The 17,275-nt window shown below is 42.4% G+C and overlaps 1 protein-coding gene across 22 annotated transcripts in view; it reads left to right on the top strand.

Moving 5' to 3' along the window:
- Nucleotides 1–1,033: 1,033 nt before the first annotated feature.
- The window catches only part of PPFIBP1 (PPFIB scaffold protein 1), a 92,378-nt gene continuing 76,136 nt past the window's right edge, over nucleotides 1,034–17,275 (top strand). For 9 of the 22 annotated variants that reach the window (XM_087934317.1, XM_087934316.1, XM_026700991.2 and 6 more), the window contains exon 1: nucleotides 1,115–1,558. The gene's annotated coding sequence lies outside the window, so the exon portion shown is untranslated. Of the gene's footprint in view, nucleotides 1,559–1,810; nucleotides 1,882–17,275 lie in introns of those variants that run through there. The other 13 variants (XM_087934322.1, XM_087934323.1, XM_087934318.1 and 10 more) reach the window with 11 other exon arrangements.

Raw genomic sequence — 17,275 nt, 5'->3', positions numbered from 1 at the left:
AAGAGGGGTGGACTTAAATTCCCTTTAATCCTGCTGGCTTGAGGAATTCTGGGAGTTGAAGTACACACCCCTTAAAGCTGCTGAGGTTGAGAAAGCCTGCTTTAATGGCTGCCCAGGAGGCAGATGTTCAAGGGATGGAGTTTCTCCTAGGGATTTGCAAAGCTGTGGAGCAAGTTTCAGAACAGAGCTGGAAGGTACCTTGGAGGTCATCTAGTCCAACCCTCTGCTCAGGCAGGAGACCCTATTTCCTTTCAGACAAGTGGCTGTCCAGTCTCTTTTTAAAAACCTCCAGTGATGGAAGCACCCACAACTTCTGTTCCACCAATTAATTGTCCTCCCTGTTAGGAAGTTTCTCCTTAATTCCAGGTTGTTTCTCTCCTTGGTGAGTTTCCATCCATTCTTTCTTGTCTTCTGGTGCTTTGGAAATTAAATTGACTCCCCCCCTTCTTCTTTCGGGCAGCCCCTCAAATCCTGGAACTCCCTAATTCATGCCCCCAATTCTTCTTTTCTCTAGATTGGCCAAACCCAATTCCTGCAACCGTTCTTCCTATGTTTTCTTTTGTCTCCAGGCCTTTAATCCTCTTGGTTGCTCTTCTCTGCCCTTTTTCCAAAGTCTTCAACAGAATCTTGCAAGCAGGGAGAGAGAATCGCTCAGGGCCCGCATCGATTTCCCCTACCCCCGCCCCCCCAATAATCTCTCTCCAATCCCAGCCCAACTACCCCTTTCCACACGCCCCCAATTGGACCCCGGACTGGCAGCCCAAATCCGGACCCCTACCAGGTCTGTATCTCTCGTCTCTCTCTTTCTCTCCCTCTCTCTCTTCCTCCGAGAGCAACTTTTGCAAACAAAAGTTTCTTTGTTGTTGCAAACTCAAGTTTCGCCATCCGCCCACGGGACGGAAAAATAAGGACCGTCGCCCCCACTCCTTAAAAGTGAGGGGTGGGGTGTGTGTGTGTGGGGGGCAGAGGGTCAGCCTCGCGCGAGAGCCAAGGAGCGGGAGGAAGAGGAGGGGAAGAAGGAAGAGGAAAAGGAGGAAGAAGAGAAGGAGAAAAAAGAGGAGAGGAGAGGAGGAGGAAGAGGAGGAGAAAGAGGAAGAGGAGGGGAGGAGGAAGAGGAGGAGAAGGAGAAAGAGGAGGAACATTTCCGCGGGGGAGTGGGCAGTGGCGGGTTTGGCCACGCGTGGGGAGGCTCCTAAACGCCCCCTGCCCGCGTTTTGCCCCCTCCCTTCAACCCCCTCCCCTGGTTGGTCTGTGTTCCCCCACAGCCTGGATGCTCCCTCCCTCCCTCGAGCCCCCTCCCCCTTTCCTCTCCCGTTGCCCATCGCTCCACCTTCCCCTTCCAGCCTCCGGGATCACCCCCTCCCCTTCTTGGGGCCGGGGGAGGGGCGGGAGCAGTTTGGGAAGGAGGAGCGACTTTGCGCTACACCCAGCTCCTGCCTGCTTTGCTCCGGGAGAAGGCGCAGCTGGGCATGCTTTGAGTGTGTGTATGCGTGTGGGGGGGGGAGGGTGGAAACCCCGGAGCAGCGGCGGCCACAACTTCGGGACCTCTCCGATGCTGGTAAGTGACTGGGAGGGGGGGTCTTTCTCGGGCGACCCTGAATCCTTCCCACCCTCCCCTGGCTTTGGAGGGTGGGGGAGGACATTGGTTCTTTGGTCCTTGGCCAAAAAGTTCGCCTCGGAACCAGGTTCGAAGCCTCCCCCACTCGCGATCGGGTTCTGGGGTGGGGTGGGGGGTCTCCCTCCCTCTCGCTCCGCGTGGACTGGGGAGGGGGGTCTCTCCAAGTGCCCTGATCCCGGGCTCCTTCCACAGCAGGAAGTGTGGAAATTTGAAGAGCTTGGCTCGAAGGTTGAAGGATTTCTCCCGGGTCTGGCGCGGCGTGGGTGAGTGGCTGGAGGGTGGCTTGACCCGGGGCAAAAGCAGAAGTGGGTGGGTGGTTGGGGTGGTTGGGGGGAGAGAAGTGGAAGGGACTTCCACGCGGGTGGAAAGAGCATCCTTTGGAAATCTGCTTGGAAATCCCCCTTGGCGGATGTTGGAGCAATTGTCGGTGGAGAAAAAGTCGGTGGGCACCGCCGTTGCGCCCTTTTATTTTTTTGCGCTCATCCTGAGGGCTCCGCGGGAAAGGAAGGGCTCTCGAGGGCTTGGCCAGGCGGGGAGGGAAAAAAAAATATTGTGCAAATCTTTCCCGTGAATATTTTGGGCTGCGAGTTTCAGGTTTCCCCCTTAAGGCTCGGCGGCTTACTGGCTGCGAAATGTTAATTAGCCCTCCGCTCCGACGCTTTTGGTAACTTTCTAATTAAAAACCGAGTGGCTGGTTCAATAAAATAAGATTAAAATAAAATAAAACCTCAACCCAGAATGGCAGAACTTGAAATCAGCTTTTCTCCCCCCAACAGACTTGCAGTTTTTACTATATAGTTTTTAATATTTTTACTATTTAGGTTTTTTTTTTTACTATATATTTACTGTATAGTTTTTATATTTTTATTATATAGTTTTTAAAAATATTTTTTACCATATAGGTTTTTCAGTATACATTTACTATATAGTTCTTGTATTTTATATATATATATATATATATATATATATATATATATATATATATATATATATATATATATATATATATATATATATATATATATATATATTTGTTTTCTGAGGTTCTCGGGGTATTTATATGTGGATCTTTGGTTGTTCGGGTTTTCTCCGGCGTAAGATTCGAAGTATCTAGGCAACGTTTTGATGAAGTCTCATTCATCATCTTCAGGCTTCTGGCTCCGGCTCTGTGCTTTTCAGAGTAATGTGAGATTGCAGCTGCTTCCTCCTTTTAACTGCCAGTGGGGTGGGACTTGATTGGGTGGGGGCTTGGCTGTGTTCTGATTGGGTGGGGTGTGTTCTCATTGGTAGGGGGTTTGGTTGTGTTCTGATTGGTTGGGGGTTAGCCGTGTTCTGATTGGTTGGAGCGTGTTCTGTTCAGGTGGGGGCTTGGCTGTGCTCACGGTTAGTCTTAGTTGCTGGGGATTTGAGCTGGTGAGTTGTGATCTTGCTGTTTGGCTTCTAGTTCGTGGGTCCTGTTGCATCTTCATAGTGGGTGTCGGTTTGCTTCATGTATGGCTCGGAGGGTTTGAAGTGGGTAGTGATGCAGCTGTAGTGCAGCTTCTGGTCCATGGTCGTGTCTCATCTTCTGAGTGGGTGAGAGTCTGTTTTCTACATGGAAGTGTGGTGGTGGCATCTTGTGTGGCTCTCATGGGTGTGGGTCTGGTGTCCTTCTTCATGTTAGGTACTCGTCTGTTCATGAGGGGCGGGTTTCCAAATGGCTGGAAGGCGGGAGGTGTCATCTCGTTTGTTCATGCTGTGTGGGCGTTTTTCTATCTCTATGGCTTCTCTGATTATTCTGCTGTTGAAGTGTTCGGTTTTGGCGATAGTTCTGGTATTTTTAAAATCAATTTCATGTCCTGTGGCTTTGAGGTGTTGGACCAGGGAAGAGGTCGTTTCTTCTTTTTTGATTGAGTTCTTATGTTCTTCTATGGTGCATTTATTCTTCTGTTAGTTTGTCCAATGTATGTGGTAGGGCAGGCAGTGCAGGGGATTTCGTATACTCCTTGGTTTTCTAATTCGATTTTGTCTTTGGGTTTCTTAGGATGGTGGATATTTTTCTGTTTGTGCAGAATGCTGTTTTGATGTTGTGTTTTTGGAGGATCTTGCTGATTTTGTCTGTAGTGCCTTTTATATATGGGAGGAGGGCTTTGCCGTTTTCTTGTTCTCTGTCTTGGATTTTGGTTGGGGTTTCTTTTGGATTAGGTGGGTAATCTTCTTTCTTTGGAATCCATTGGCTGTAAGTACGTTGGTGAGAGTGTGTAGTTCGGTTTTTGGTGTTGTTCATCGGCTAAGCATTTTGTTCTGGAGATGAGTGTCTTGGCTACTGAATTGATCTGTGCTGGGTGGTGGTGTGAGAGTGCATGTAGATAGCGGTTAGTGTGTGTTTTCTTCTGGTAGATGGTGTGTCCTAGGGAGCCATTGGATCTTTTGTATACCAAGACATCTAGGAAGGGAAGTTGGTTGTTGGCGACCTACTAGTAAGCTTCGATGTCATATCCCTCTTCACCCAAGTGCCAATAAAAGAAGCCTTGACAGCCATCCAAAACAAATACAACCCCCGAGCACATCCTAGATCTAACCAACCACTGCCTATCAATACATACTTCACCTACAATGGACAAAAATACAAACAAATAGAAGGAGCACCCATGGGATCACCCCTCTCACCTGTCATCGCTAACCTCTACATGGAACACTTTGAAACACAAGCTCTAGAAAAATACGACCACAAACCCAAACTCTGGCTCAGATACGTAGATGACACCTTCATAATCTGGCCACATGGGAAAGAAAAACTGAACAACTTCCTCACACACCTCAACAGCCTACACCCCAAAATACAATTCACCATGGAAACAGAAGCCAACAACCAACTTCCTTCCTAGATGTCTTGGTATACAAAAGATCCAATGGCTCCCTAGGACACACCATCTACCAGAAGAAAACACACACTAACCGCTATCTACATGCACTCTCACACCACCACCCAGCACAGATCAATTCCGTAGCCAAGACACTCATCTCCAGAACAAAATGCTTAGCCGATGAACAACACCAAAAAACCGAACTACACACTCTCACCAACGTACTTACAGCCAATGGATTCCAAAGAAAGAAGATTACCCACCTAATCCAAAAAGAAACCCCAACCAAAATCCAAGACAGAGAACAAGAAAACGGCAAAGCCCTCCTCCCATATATAAAAGGCACTACAGACAAAATCAGCAAGATCCTCCAAAAACACAACATCAAAACAGCATTCTGCACAAACAGAAAAATATCCACCATCCTAAGAAACCCCAAAGACAAAATCGAATTAGAAAACCAAGGAGTATATGAAATCCCCTGCACTGCCTGCCCTACCACATACATTGGACAAACTAACAGAAGAATAAATGCACGCATAGAAGAACATAAGAACTCAATCAAAAAGAAGAAAGCGACCTCTTCCCTGGTCCAACACCTCAAAGCCACAGGACATGAAATTGATTTTAAAAATACCAGAACTATCGCCAAAACCGAACACTTCAACAGCAGAATAATCAGAGAAGCCATAGAGATAGAAAAACGCCCACACAGCATGAACAAACGAGATGACACCTCCGCCTTCCAGCCATTTGGAAACCCGCCCTCATGAACAGACGAGTACCTAACATGAAGAAGGACACCAGACCCACACCCATGAGAGCCACACAAGATGCCACCACCACACTTCCATGTAGAAAACAGACTCTCACCCACTCAGAAGATGAGACACGACCATGGACCAGAAGCTGCACTACAGCTGCATCACTACCCACTTCAAACCCCTCCGAGCCATACATGAAGCAAACCGACACCCACTATGAAGATGCAACAGGACCACGAACTAGAAGCCAAACAGCAAGATCACAACTCACCAGCTCAAATCCCCAGCAACTAAGACTAACCGAGCACAGCCAAGCCCCCACCTGAACAGAACACGCTCCAACCAATCAGAACACGGCTAACCCCCAACCAATCAGAACACAACCAAACCCCTACCAATGAGAACACACCCCCACCCAATCAGAACACAGCCAAGCCCCCACCCAATCAAGTCCCACCCCACTGGCAGTTAAAAGGAGGAAGCAGCTGCAATCTCACATTACTCTGAAAAGCACAGAGCCGGAGCCAGAAGCCTGAAGATGATGAATGAGACTTCATCGAAACGTTGCCTAGATACTTGAATCTTACGCGGGAGAAAACCGAACAACCAAAGATCCATATATATATATATATATATATACATACATACATACATACATACACATTTCACTATATAGTTTTTACTATATAGTTTTTTACTATATATATTTTACTATTTTTTTTTATACTTTTACTATATAGTTTTTATACCATGTATATATTTTATTATAGAGTTTTTACTATTCTTCTCATCCTTCCTATTACCCATCGCCTTCTACTTATGGCTATAACCTTGTTGCTTACATTTTATTTAGTTTCCTAGTATGACTGGATTGCCTGTTTAGTATCCTAGGACTATCAGTAAGTGTTGTATCTTATGATTCATTATGATTTTTTTTTATGTACACTGAAGAGCTTATACACCGGAAGACAAAGTCCCTTGGGTGTCCAATCACACTTGGCCAATTAAAAAAAATTCTACCTTCTATCTTGCTGCAGAAGGAAGATGAAATTGGATTTTAAAAAGAGAGAGGAGGTGGGTTAAACAGAGAGGGGAGAGAGAGGGAGAGAGATTTACAAACTTTTTTTTTCCTTTAAAAGAAATCAAAAAATGATTTATTTATTTTTTTGCATTATGGCCTGTTTTTGCCAAGACTGGTTCTCGTTGCCCTTACTTGGGAAATAAAAATAAATCTATGGAGCAAATGTACTGTATATCTCTCTTGTTCACTGTCTTTCAGATGAGCTGGATAGATACACCCCCTCCCTCTCTTCCTGTAGTAGCTATTTATATTTTAGGTGGCTTTTAAATCCTGCCAAATCTCTACTCTCTGTGCCTGCTCGAATGTGGAAGTTTTTCCATGGACACAAACCTCTTCTCTTTTTCCCCAGCCTGTCCTTTGCCATGCCAGCTCCTGGTTGCTTATTTAGTGGAGCAAAACAAGCCCTTTTTTTCCCCCAACTAGTAAAAAAATTAAAATACTGGGGCGGTTTCCTCTACAAGAGGAGTTGGGAGGGAGTAAAATAAAGAGAGGGTGACCCTGTAGCTTTGAAGCCCCGGCCTCTTGGGTGGCTGGGGGAGTCTCAGTTCATTCACGGTGTCTTTAAACCTCTTTTGATGTTCTCAGGGGCGTGTGGAAGACAAAATGTTTTTGGGAACGGAGGGGTGAAACCATAATAATGTTTGTTTGAATAGTAGTTGTCATTTTTCCAGGCACCTTATGGAGGAGAAAGTGATTGACTCATGAACTTTTAATGAGCTTGGTCTTGTCTACCCAAACCTCTTTCAGAATAACAGACTGACAGAGTTGAAAGGGAACTTGGCGGTCATCTAGTCCAACCCCCTCACCCAAGCAAGAGACTCTACACCATTTTTGACAAATGGCCGTCCAATCTTCTTCTTAAATGCTCCAGTGATGTTCCACTGACTAATTGTTCTCGCTGTCTTGAAGTTTCTCCTTAGTTCCAGGTTGCTTCTCTCCTGGGTTAATTTCCATCAGTTGCTTCTTGTACTGCCTTCAGGTGCTTTGGAGAATAGCTTGACCCCCTACAACCCCAATGTTATTTCCAAGAGTAAGTCTGTATATATACACAGTGGCTTGTTCTGATAAATATGCAATGAGTTGTGTTTGCAAATTGTGTTTTCCCTCCAGTTTTGGTCGGATTCATCCATTCTGCTAAGGCAAGGGTCTTCAAACTTGGCAAGTTTAAGACTTGTGGACTTCAACTCCTAGAATTCCTAAGCTAACATGACTGGAGGAGGAATTCTGGGAGTTGAAGTCCACAAGTTGAGTTTGAAAACCCTCTGTGGTTTGTCTGCTTTGAATTTAAAACTGCACACCAAGGTAGCCATTGCCTTAGATCAACCAGGATTGACGGTTTGGTGTTGTGCCAACCAGCCCAGTTGTAGCCTGGGAAACAAACTATGGCTTAGTTCATTGTGTGTTCAGCTATGGAGAGCTTTAGAAAGATATATTTGTCTCTTTGTGTTGTGCATTTTTTTAGTGTGTATGAGAGAGCTGTATGTTAGAGAAGATGCATTTAAAAGATTTTACAATGGGTTCATTCTTTGTCTTCTGTTTTCCTGCCACAGAGTCTGGTTGTCTGTTCTAAAGTTGACCCCAAAGGACAGGAATGAAGCAATTCCTTCCTTTATTCACCATAATCTAAGGTTTCTGTCCAGCTGTGAAAGAAAGTCATTTTATAACTTGTGATTTCAAATGACTTGCAAATTCACATCCTTCCTTGTGTGAAAGAATCTGTCTTCTAAAAAGCCCAGGAATTCATTTGAGTAAAATGAAAAGGGCTTGGGATGGAAACTTAGAAAATAAATATTTCTTTCCTTGTTGTGTTAATCTGCACATGTATGACTAGGACAAAAACCCACACTGCTCTTAGATGGTCAACTGATTCATCTTGTGTTGTGTTGACAATGGATTCATTGAAGATATGAATATGAAGGTGCATAAAATTAGATAATTTCCATGAGGGTTTGGTTGGATTGGATGCAAGAATTATTATCTCCTATCATGACGAGGTTCTACTTCTGCTTATAAAATTGAGGCCAAGTACCAGATACACAACTCTTGTGTAACAAGAGTTGTCAAAGTCTGAAATATCTTATCCAATGCAGTTGTTTCAGCTACTAACTCTTTAACAATTTTAATTCTAATTTAATGTTTGTGAACCTTGTTTCCTTGTTTTAGGTTCCTAAGGGGATTTATCTAAGTTGAGTAACATCTGTGTCACATTTTTTAATTATGATGATTATGATGATGATTATCATTCACAAAAATGACAGTGTACACAGCAAATGAGATAACTATGGTATATTATTATTATTATTATTATTATTATTATTATTATTCACAAAAAACTACAGTGTACACAGCAAATAAGGTAACTATGCTGGGTTTCATATCACAAATCACTAATCGAACACTTCCCAAGCATTTAGGATGGTGTGATGTATCGGCGGATTATGTGAGCAGATCCCAGTAAGGTGGCCTTCTGCAGCTGACCAATGGTGATCTTGTCAGCGCCAATTGTTTTCAAGTGCTTGCCTAGGTCTTTAGGCACAGCACCCAGTGTGCCCAGTACCACTGGAACCACCTGCACTGGTTTATGCCAGAGTCTGCAGTTCGATTCTCAAGTCCTGATATCTGGTGATTTTTTCAAGTTGTTTCTCATTGATTCTGCTGTCACCAGGAATGGCAATGTCGATGATCCACACATTTTTCTTCTCCACAATCGTGATATCCGGGGTATTGTGTACCAAAACATTGTCAGTCTGTATTCGGAAGTCCCACAGTAGTTTTGCATGCTCATTTTCGACCACTTTTTCAGGCTTATGATCCCACCAGTTCTTCGCTACAGGCAGATGGTAGTTGTGACACAAGTTCCAATGGACCATCTGAGTGACTGTGTGTGACGTTGTTTGTAGTCAGTCTGAGTGATTGTCTTGCAAGAGCTCAGTATGTGATCGATGGTTTCGTCCGCTTCTTTGCAGAGTCCGCATTTGGGGATATCAGCAGATTTTTCTATTCTGGCTTTGATTACATTCGTTCTGATGGCTTGTTCTTGGGCTGCAAGAATCAGGCCTTCTGTCTCTTCAGTGTTCCGTTGATCAGCCATAACAACGTCTTTTCCTTATCTACTTTCCCTTGGATCTTTTCAAGGAACTGTCCATGCAGTGCTTTGTTACACCAGCTGTCAGCCCGAGTTTGCATTGCTGTTTTCTTATATTGATTCTTTATTGGCCAAGTGTGATTGGACACACAAAGAATTTGTCTTTGGTGCATATGTTCTCAGTGTACATAAAAGAAAAGAAAGAGTCATGAATCATAAGGTACAACACTTAGTGATAGTCATAGGGTACAATAAGCCATCAAATCATACTAGGAAACAGTCCATATAAATTGTAAGGATACAAGCGACAAAGTTACAGTCATACAGCCACAAGTGGGAGGAGATGGGTGATGAGTGATGAGAAGATTAACAGTAATAGTAGTGCAGACTTTGTAAATAGTTGAATCATTTATTAACATATACTCATATAAATATATACATTCATATACATTTATCTATAATTTTTAAAACTCCATTCTCCTTATTTCTATTGTTCAACCAGTTATTCCAATTGTCCCACATTTCATAATACTCCAACTTTTCTTTATCCTTTAATTTTAACGTAAGTTTATCCATTTCAGCGCAATCTAAAAAATGTTTGATATAACATTCCTTTGAGGGCATGTTATTTCATCTCCAACATTGAGCGAATACTATCCTTGTTGCTGTCAATATATGTTGTAAAATATATTTAATCTTTTTCCTATATTTCCCTTTAGTTATTCCCAACAAGAATAATCCCAGTTTAAACTGTATCTGCTCTTCCACTATTTCTTGTATCCAATCCCATATTTTAGTCCAGTAAATAAATCAATCAATAGCCCAATGCTGCTTGCTTCGACGGAGCATAAAAGTGTAACACTGAGATTGTGTATTAAATCCATTTCAATATCCATCGTAAGTAAAAGACAAATAATTGGGTTGAATAATAGTCAACAGTTGAGAGTTTTGTGTTGCTGCTTGCTCAGTGCTTTTTTTCTTGGTCTAACTCACTTTTTAAAGCTTAGAATTTAAATGCTTTCTTGTCCCAACAGCAAACGGTGATTCACCCATTAATGTTCCGTGTCTTGCTTGGTTTTTATTTTTATTTGTTTTAAATGTCATTTCCCAGTGAATGATTTTTTTTAAAGCATTGTTCTAGAGTCACCCAACCACTCTGCTGTTGTGCCAAAATTAGAGTAGCAAGGATGGGCTTTTGCTTAGTGATGACGGAATAGAAGGAGGCCCTCATTTAATGGACTTCCATTTAATGGACATCTGAAGCAACAGACTTGCTTGTTGTATCCAAAATATTCCGGTTCTGGCAGTTAAATGGAGATTTAATGCGGCATCATTTGCAAACTGCAATGTTCGCAGAGGTTCCCAGATGCATGAATGATGTCCTTTTGGGGTCCTTGGTGCTCCCTGAGCTTGGTTATTTTCTTGCAGACATTTCATTACCCAACTAGGTAACATCATCAGTGTTAGGAGCGAGTGGGAGGAAGAGTGGGGGGAAGGAGGAGGATTGAGGGGGTTTTGGTGCTCCCTGAGCTTGGTTGTTTTCTTGCAGACATTTCATCACCCAACTAGATAATGTCATCAGTACTAGAAAGAGTGGGGTTGTGGAGGAGGAGGGAGAGGAGAAGGAGGAAGAGGTCTGAGGGATCTTTGGTGCTCTCTAAGCTTTGTTGTTTTCTTGCAAACATTTCATTAACCAACTAGGTAACATCATCATCAGTACTAGAAGGGAGTAGGGTTTGCTGTCTTTGTATACTATTGGTTGTCCTGTCATTGTTGGTGGAAGTGGTTTCATTAGGCTGTTGTTTACTATTAGCTTTATTGCCTGAGTTGGTAGTTCTTTGATTAGGGTATTGTTTACTTCTTGCTTTTTGGTCTAGAGTAAATCTTGATCTTAATCTCCCGCTTATCTGGCTGTTGATTTCTGGCCAGGAAGTGCTTTGTTTCTTTCAGATTGTCTCTTTTGATGATATGTACATATTGTTTATCTCTCTGTGCCTGTTGATGGCCGATTTGGCTGAATGCCAGGCCTCTAGGAATTCCTCTAGTATTTTTGGGACTTAGCTTGATCTAAGGTGCTCATAGTTTCTCAGCTGAAACTATGGTGGAGTCTGTCCCTGTACAGGTAATCTTTGGCTTACAACAGTTCGTTTCGTGTCCATTCAAAGTTACAACAACACTGAAAAAAATCTGATTTCGGCCTCTTCTAGGCCTGTTTTTGGCTCATTTTGAGCCTGTTTTGGTCCATTTTTTGGCCCATTTTGGGACCATTTTCAGCCCATTTTTTGGCCTGTTTTGGGCCTCTTTCTCTGTCATTTTCGGCTTGTTTTTCGGCCTACTTTTAGCAGGCAGAATGCTGTACAGAAAACGGTTTGTTTTTTGCTCTGTATCAGAGTCTTGTTGTTTTGTTTAGTAGGATTTCTAAACCACCCATCTCACCCAAGTTTCTCTGGACAGTTTACAACATCACAGGAAAGTGATATAAATACATAAACCGAAACATAGGTGAAGAACAGAATTAAGAAGAAATTCAAACTGATGCATAAAAATAAAAAAGCACGTGAGGCACTAAGATGAATGCTGCAATCTTGCAGTTGGAGGGGAGACATTGTTACCTATATTGTCTAAAAGATTAGTAGTAGTAAAATAATCCCTTGCAAACTTGGGCCCCAGATTTTTGTAAAATGTTACTCTGTAGCCATCAACGTTAGTGTGTCTTGTAGGATAGGCTGTTATAGTACAAAAAATGCCCCAGGGTTTATTTTCAGCATTATACAGTTGAGAGGCAGGGCCTTAAACTGAAAGGATAAAACTCTCGACTTTTGATTTTTTAAACACCAACCCTGAAAATATCATGTTTTTTCAAAAACTGGATAAGCTGCGGTACTTTGGCCTGGTTTCCACTCTATTCCCTAAGTAGCTTTTCTGATTTTAAAGATGAATGTCAAACCGTTTGTAAAAAAAAAACATGGAGAGGGAACAACTAATCCGTATGAATCTCATATTTTAATTCAAAAAGAGATTTTAAGGGTTTTTTTTAAAGCGGGCTGTTGGAATTGGGCTTTCTTTCAGCTTTGCTGGAGAGTTTGACAGTAAATTGGTTGGAAAGTAGATGAAAGAAGAAATGAAGCAAATTTTTGTGCTCCCCAACATTTAACTCCACTGTAAACATACTCGAGAGTAAAGACATTTTTCCAAAGAGCTTTGATATACACCAGCATGTATAGATATATATAATTTATCTCCCTGTATACACACATCACGCAGGAATAAATAAATAACCTTTTCCAATAGTTTTCCATATCTTTGTGTCCCCGAGGAAAGATCAAAGGGTATGGGATATTAAGCCTGAGTTTTAAAAGCAAGAACGGTGAGGTCCTTGGTGCTCTCTGAGCTTGGTTGTTTTCTTGCAGATGTTTCATTACCCAACTAGGTAACATCATCAATGCTAAAAGGAAGTGGGTTTTATGGAGAGGAGGAGGAGGAGGAGGACTGTGGGGTCCTTGTTGTTATCTGAGCTTGATGGTTTTCTTGCAGATGTTTCATTACTCAACTAGCTAACATCATCAGTGCTAGAAAGGAGTGGGGTTTGCATATATCATCTGTATAATAACATTAATGCAGATATCAGTCCCTAAAAATGTTCAGCTCCCATATAGAGGAGCTTATCCTTTGCTTTCCATGTGTAGAGAAAAGAGGGAGGTTTTCAAAGAGAGACCTTCCCTTCATCTTCAACTCCTAGTAAACCCACCTTAATTTCCAGCAAGAGTCCAAATCTTGCTGGCAAATGCTCCTTTGTATCTGCACGCATCTTTACTTTTTTTCCAGAAGCCTTGTGGTATGTAAATATTCCTCAGTGCAGTTGGCGTGTTGCCTTGGATTCGATGCCAAATAGGTTCACAAATAATATTGCTTCTGAAAGCAAACCAGTCTTTTCCCAAGATTGGCCAGAAGATTGGGTAGGACAGACTTCGGAATTTGTCGATGAGGCTGCTTTAATGAGTGGGACACAGCTGCTTCCTCTCATGCCTTTCTGGAATTGGATCTGGAGGATTTGCACAACCCTGTTCCTTTCTGGAATTGGATCTGGAGGATTTGCACAACCCTGTTCCTTCTGGAATTGGATCTGGAGGAGTTGCATAACCCTGTTCCTTTCTGGAATTGAATATATCTACAGAAAATGGGATTTGCCTCTACTGCCTCGGACGATGAGGCTTAAGACATTTTTTTCAGATCCTGTACTCTGGATACGAAATTCCTGCTCTGCGTGGTAGCTCCATAAACACCATCTAAGCATCACTGCCTTGCTGCACATGTCAAGCAATGTTGTGCAAATCCTCCAGACGCAATTCCAGAAAGGAACAGGGTTGTGCAACTCCTCCAGATCCAATTCCAGAAAGGGTAGGACAGACTTCATGGATCACAACTCTGGGGAATTCTGGTTAAATTCCAGTTCACATCTAGAAGATGAGTAATTTGGAAAGAACTGCATTGAGGAAAAGCAAAGCTAAAACCCTCGGAGCAAAATGATCAAGGCCTGATAGCTGATCTCCAAGTAGGAAAATCCAGAGGCTGTTGGAAAGTTGGTGAGCCGAGAAGAGCAAAATTGTTGCACGCTTGGCGAGCAAGAAGGAAAACATTTTTGAATAGTTGCGGTTGTGTTGTGTTATAGGTAAATTCTACCCTTCTTAAGAAAACATGATGGAGAACTTATCTGGATGTACGAGTTCTTGTTGAAACATCTACCTCAATTTGGATCTACATCCTTAACTGCTTTAAGCCTTGAGCGATGAGGGTGAATCAACTTTACGGTAGGAATTTTGTAACACAAGGAAAGGGAAACAACATGGATCATAAATTAATGGATGTACTAAATTACCTTAACGAAATACAAAACAACAACACGGCAGGAGCTTGACGGTTTATTGAAAAGAACGGGATGGGCTCCTAACGGCTTAACTAGTTCCCATGAACAATTTAATCCAGTATATCTCAAAAGTATGTTTAAGGTGAGTGCTTTTTTTGGCTTGCTTGCTTGCCTTTCCACACACTGGTGAAATCTTGAGCCTTGCAAAATGTAGAATAACAGAGTTGGAAGGAACCTTGGAGGTCTTCTAGTCCGACCCCATTTCAGACAAATGGTGTCCAATCTTTTATTGAAAATTTCCAGTGTTGGAGCATTCACAACATCTGGAGGCAAGGAGTTCCACTGATTCATTGTTCTAACTGTCAGGAAATCATATGTATTTTTTTACTTACTGGTAATGTGTGAAATTGCAACTGATTGCCTATAAAATCATCTTTTAAATATTTATCATTAATGAGAAGAAGGAACCGTTGTTTCTTCAAGTTTGGGGATTTCCCTGCTCTTTGTTGTAGAATTCACCATGAAAAATGCATTGCTTGATTAATTTTACAACCCGTATCAGATCCAACAAAGATCTGAACTATTCTGAACTATCTGAACTATCAGATCCAACAAAGATCTCAACTATACAAGAACTATTTCCAGGATAAAGAAGGTAAAAGAAATACAACAATAAAATACCTATGTGATAAATACACAGATACAGTATTCAGTTGAATATTTTGCCTCTGATATGTTCCGCGCAATGGATTCTTAGTTGAGTTGCCTTGTCTAATAAATTTAACAATGTGCAGATATTACAACCCAGGAACAAATAGGACAATCTACAATTCAGGTCACAATGGACTGTTTTTTCCCACCCAAGCAGGATTTTTTTTTTTTATATATATATATATATATATAAATGTGAAATACCATTCACACATCATCACAAAATCTCCAGAACTGTAAAGCCTACAAACTTAAAATCTGGCATGTATCTTCCTCTTGGCTTCTTGGTGCTCACTAAGAAAAGATTTTTTGAAATGACCATCAGAACATTAGTACTCCTTCTTGGTCACACAGCAAATACTGTGTCAGTTTCCAAACAGTCCTCAACTCTCTTACACACTGGCAGGACGCTAGCTAGATGAATACCGATGGATGCTGGTAGGCAGAGTCAGAATTCCCCTCCCTTATTTTCCTCCCCCAAAACTAAGCCCAACTGCATAGTTTTCAAGCAAAGCACAGGTATTGAGCTAGTTTTAAATATCTAAACCACATAGGGCATAGAGTTTTTTAAAAAAATAATTTTTATTATAAAGTAAGGCTTTCAAGTACTTCATCCTGGAGTGTTTAAAGTTTTGCAAATGGGCAGAAGGATAGCACAGAACGCATCTTGGTAAGAGACTGTAATTGTATAGATTATGTATTGCATAACCTATTATTAGAACTGGAGTGGATCTAATCTACGGATCTTATTCTAATCTCAAAAGAGGCACTTTCGTGTGACTTCGTAGTCCTGGACTCTGTTAGAGATACCCACTGGAGATTTCACTGTTCTGCATTTCTGGAGATCAGGAGCTTCAAATTCAAATGCTTGCTTGGGGTTGCATTCTTCCTTTCTTCCTCTGATCAGTTTTGGAGAGTGAACAAGACAAATAGATTGTCCTCGACTTACCATGGTTCATTTAGTGACCATTCAAAGGTACAATGGCACTGAAAATTGTGGCTTTGGACCAATTTTTCACATGATCGTTGCATTCAGAGGCTTGGCAACTGGCAAGGACTTATGACAGTTTAATTTAAAGTTGCCAAAGGTTAGAAACTTCATTATATAGTTAGTTTTTTTCTCCCTTTTCCTTCAATAGCAGGGGAATCCTATTTGTTGTAAGACTGCTCAGGAGACTAAATTAATGAAAAGAACCAAATAGCAATAGCACTCAGACTTATATACCGCTTCAGGGTGCTGTTACAGCCCCTTCTAAGTGGTTTACAGAGTCAGCCTCTTTCCCCCAACAATCTGGGTCCTCATTTTACCCACCTCGGAAGGATGGAAGGATGAGTCAGTCTTGAGCCAGTGAGGATCGAACTCCTGGCAGTGGGCACAGTTAGCCTGCAATGCTTCTAACCACTGCACTACCAGGGAAGGTGAATGAGAAAGAGGATAAGAGGGAAGGAAAGGAAGGAAGGAATAGCAGTTACAGTATATACCACTTCACAGTGCATAGGGTCAGCCTATTTGCCCCCAACAATCTGGGTCTTTTTTTATCGACCTCAGAAGGATGGGAGGCTAGATGAAGCAACAGTTGGAGAGAAATGAGAGCCCTGTATGAAATATTCATAACTTTCAATAAAGCTTCTGGAGAGAGAGACAGAGAGGGGTGGGAGAGAGACGGAAGGAGAGAGAGAGGCAAAGAGAGAGAGAAAGAGAATGAAGTAGACAGAGACAGAGACACAGAGACAGACACACACAGAGAGAGGGAGACAGAGGGAGAGAGAGAGGGAGGGAGAGGAATTGACACACGAGAGGGACAGAGGAGAGAGAGAGAGGAGGAGAGGAATTGAGAGAGGGAGGGAGTGAGACAGAGACAGACAGAGGAGAGACAGAGGAGTGAGAGAGTAGGAGAGAGAAGAAGGGAGTGAGAGAGAGAGAGAGAGAGACCCATGCAGATCTTCTGGAAAAAAAAAGGGAGATACCCATGTTAAAAGATGGAAGAAAAGACCTTCCAGAAATCTCCCACCATCGCTTCTCTGGTGTTGCTCCAAGTCGAATTCAAAAGTTTGCGGCTGCTTTAAGGCGAGACAATTGCAAAGGCTGACCTCATTCTGTCGTGTGGTTTTATGAAATGGGGACACGAGGTCATCCTTCTCCCCCAGCCCTTTCCTCACATCCCTCAGAGTAGCCATGATTACTTCCAGGGTGACAATTGGATGTCACCTGGTGTCATTCTCATGTTTGGTGGTGGGAAGCGTGCGAGAAGATGCTTGGCTTTGCTCTCTGAAAACACGTTCTTCTCCAATTTTGAGAGAAATAA

Source organism: Pseudonaja textilis, chromosome 5 (assembly GCF_049901715.1).
Source record: "Pseudonaja textilis isolate UNSWEBS1 chromosome 5, rPseTex1.2, whole genome shotgun sequence".
Classification (NCBI taxonomy): domain Eukaryota; kingdom Metazoa; phylum Chordata; class Lepidosauria; order Squamata; family Elapidae; genus Pseudonaja; species Pseudonaja textilis.
Note: the sequence above shows the minus strand (reverse complement) of the source record. Positions and strands in the feature narration are given on the sequence as shown.